The following is a 4,074-nucleotide window of genomic DNA, read 5'->3' as shown; positions in this document are numbered from 1 at the left end:
CTGTGATTATTCAGATTTCAGTCTTAACTGTAGTTTAGAGCACAGATAATGCATTTATGTTTCTTTCTAGAATTTTTACCTGTTGAGGTGGAAGTGCAGGCAGTTTGTTCTCACCAGATGTTGTCTGTATTTGCTTCTCCATGTAGTAGGTGCTCAGAACATCCAAGGATGTGCTGAGCCTAGTGAGACCCTCTGCACACTCCAGAAAGCTGATCACAGCAAGATGATCTGGAACAATAAGTTGGTCTGTCTTGGGAATATGCAGTGAAAGATATGAAACACACCAGTGGTTGATATGGCTCAGACAGGAGATGGCAGAACATTCACATCCAAGTCATGAAGGAAAATGGTAGATTAAAATAGTAAGACAGTACAAACTAAGTAAGTAAAAGGTAAGTGTTGAGGGGAAGCCAGAAGGCGAGAGATAGTGGAGGAGACTCTCCGAGTAATGCCACAACGCCATTACAAATGCTTCTCAAAGAATGGAAGGCCTGAATTCCCATTTCAGTGTGGATACCTAGACTCTAACTACAGATGTCCACTTCTGTTGCAGTAACTTGAGGAACACTCTACTCCTTGAAGCTAAAAGCCTAACTAAAGCAATAAAGACTATTTTTTTTTGCCTCCAGGGTTATCGTTGGGGCTCAGTGCTTGCACTACAAATCCACTGCTCCTGGAGACCATTTCCCCATTTTGTTGCCCTTGTTGCACTTATTGTAGTTGTTACTGTCATAGCTGCTGTTGTTATTGGATAGGACAGAGAGAAATCAAGAGAGGAGGGGAAGACAGGAGGAGAGAAAGAGAGACACCTGCAGACCTGCTTCACCGCTTGCAAAGCGACCCTCTGCAGGTAGGGAGCTGGGGGCTCGAACTGGGGTCCTTACGCCAACCTTTGGCTTTGTGCCATGTGCACTTAACCTGCTGCACCACTGCCCAGCTCCCAATAAAGACTATTCTATACCCTATGCCTCTGTCCAACAGCTCATCACATGTCTAGATGACCAGATACACCTATTAGCATCCAGTGAATGCCAGTGGCAATTTAATCCACTCCTCTCAGATTGCAAGTGAGAAAAATTGGGGGGCAGGAAGTCTAATAAACAATAAAATAATGTAGCAAGTCGCACTGCTAATGACTGTTACCTGAGCAAAATCTACATCTCCCCTGGTGGTAGCTTCTAAAATGGCTGCCATGAGCCTCACATCCTGGTGTCCACACTCCCTGAGTGTGGGCTAGACCTGGTGACTTGTTCTAATTGAGGAGAAGATGGCAACAGTGATGCAATGTCACTTGGCTAATTAGGTTGTAAAAGATTGTAGCTTCAACCTTACTGGCATATATTCATTCTCTCTCTCTCTCTCTTTCTCTCTCTCTCTCTCCCTCCCTCCCTCCCTGCCCTCCTTCCTCCCCCACCTCTCTCCCACCCTCTCCCCACTTCCTAACTCTCTTCCATGGAGCCAACTACTCCCTGGAGACTCTCACAGAGCAAGTAATTGAGAGGTCTGGTATGGAACAACTGGGGTCTTTAGCCCATCAGGCCCAGAAGATCCACGTCCTGGCAACAGTCACACGAGTGAATTTAGAAACCATCAAGTTTTGAAGAGGCTGCAGTCTTGGCTAGATACATATTTTGGAGCCCCTGAGAGATGTGGAACCAAAACAGGATCTAACTAGTCTGCACCTGTACTCCTGGCTTACAGAAACAATGAGATGGTAAGTATGTGTTTTATTAAGCTGCTTAGTTTCTGGGCAATTTTTTAGTGACAATGTGTCTTAAATACCCTGCCAATGGCCAGATGCCTGCCGAGTCAAGAGTGGCCATGCTTTGCCTCCACCCAAATGCGAGATCTGCCTTGGAGTCACACGATGTGACTCTCGCTGTTGTCTTTGGCAAGTAAAACGGTATTGAAATCACATCGGAGCGAATCAAGTTGAGCTGTGAGATGAGAAGGCACAGAGGCAAACCCGAGTGGCTGATTCTAGAGTGATTGCAGGTCTCTGGGAGCTGGGAGCACAGGCTCAGACGATCCAGGGTCGCGCCTTTTATATTTCATCAGTAAACACACAGCAACAGTCTTGATCCTGGTGACGTTCATGGTGAAAGCAAACACTCTCAATTGATTTTTCCCTCCAATAGAATGAATTAGTCATGCTCTCTGTCAGTGTGGATAAACATGCATGGGGAGGGGAATGGAGAAGGGGAATCTCTTTTTTTTTAATTTTTAAAAAATATTTGTTTATTGGGTAGAGACAGCCAGAAATTGAGAGGGAAAGGGGAGATAGAGAGGGAGACAGATAGAGGGAGACACCTACAGCCCTGTTTCACCACTTGTGAAGCTTTTCCCCGCAGGTGGGGGCTGGGGGCTCGAACCTGGATCCTTGCACATCGTAATATGTGCACTCAGCCAGATGTGTCACCACCCAGCCCCCGGATCTATTTCTCACTGTGCAGTAGCGACTTCTGGGAAACTAAGACTGGAATTCCATTTTCAAAGAACACCACAGTGTAGCTGAAAGAATGAAAAGGCTCCAGGGGTATCGTCATGTTGTTGTCCTCTTTATTCACCCATCTCCTCAAGCTTTCATCCACTCCACTCACTCAACAATGACTTATTATACATCTGGCATGTACCAGGCAATAGTTAAGGCTCAGGAAATCAAACGAAGAGGATAAATGCCTGCATGTGAAGGTGTTCACAGGGAAATGTAGGTTGGCAAGAAACAGGCTCTCCCTACTACACATCTGTAAAACATGACCCCCCAAAACTCCTCAGATCGCTGCAGCTTTTCTGAAATGTAAGTCAGCTCCCTGAGATTTCACAGAACATTAGTTCTTGTCAGCCCAGATGAAACTCCGGATCGCACTGTGAGATGAGCCCAGCCATTCTGTCAAAGCCAGCCTGAAGGGCATGTCGTGTCAGCCTTCTGATAGGATTTGCCTGTAATTTTGTAAGTGAGAAAGCCGAGGGCCAGACAGCAAGATGGTGTAGCCAGTGTCATACTGGACTGTCACCTGACTGAAATCGATATCTGCTATATTGGCAGCTTCTAAAGTGCCTCCCATCACCGTCACTTCTGGATATTTTTGTCCTTGTCCAATCCTTTCTCATTGGGTGTCTGCTGGCTGGACCTAGTGAGAAGATGCCAACAGTGCTACAGAGGTACAAGCCCCCCCCACACACATACCCAGCTTATAACCACTGGATTTAAGTCCTCGAGGGGGTCAGTGAAAAAGCAAACTGTCATCCCAGAAGTCTTTCACAATTTGACATTCATAAATTCATCAAGAAAAAAAAAACCAGCTCTTAACTCTTGGAACCACTTACCTGAAATGTGTTGATATTGTTCTTTTCCGGCATGGATGTGTATCCCACAGAAATAGAGCTATGAAATTGGGAGCTTCATATCAACAGATAAGTATACTGATATGTACTTATATACCTATATACAATAAGAGAGTTCTAAAATGCTATCTCAAAATCGCATAATTCTTAGTCTCCTTAAGCTTTGCCACTTCCATCTCCTTTTGCTTGATCATTTTTGCTACTAGAGTTATCTCTGGGACACAGTGCCTGCTTGATTCCACCATTCCTGGTGGCTATTTTTTTTTATAGAAGGTGAGAGTCAGAGAGAGGTAGAGTGGGAGAGACAGAGAGTAGGGAAGACATCTTTAGCATTGTCTTACTGTTATTGAAGCTTCCTTCCTACATGTGAGGCTCAAGGACTCGAAGCCATGTCCTCCTTCTTGGGGACATTGACATTTTGTTGAGTGTATCACCATCCAACTCTTTGCTTGATTTATTGTACTAGAAATATCATAGTAATCTGTAAACACACATGCCTTTATTTATCTGTCTCCTCTTGCTGTAGGAAGACTATACTTTTAGTAACAAACTTCTGAATATTTTTAAGGAGCTGATGTGATATTCAGTTACCTGCTAGGGAGGTGTTCAGAGGTGTGTTCGAGCACTTTTAATGCTGATTTTTGCCCTCCTTTTACTGAACCTATGTTTTTCATGGTAAATCTTTCTTAGAGGCCTCTGTTCTGGAAGTTCACCATTTTGGCTTTGTAG

Source organism: Erinaceus europaeus, chromosome X (assembly GCF_950295315.1).
Source record: "Erinaceus europaeus chromosome X, mEriEur2.1, whole genome shotgun sequence".
In the NCBI taxonomy this organism is placed as follows: domain Eukaryota; kingdom Metazoa; phylum Chordata; class Mammalia; order Eulipotyphla; family Erinaceidae; genus Erinaceus; species Erinaceus europaeus.
This window is presented reverse-complemented; position numbering follows the sequence as displayed.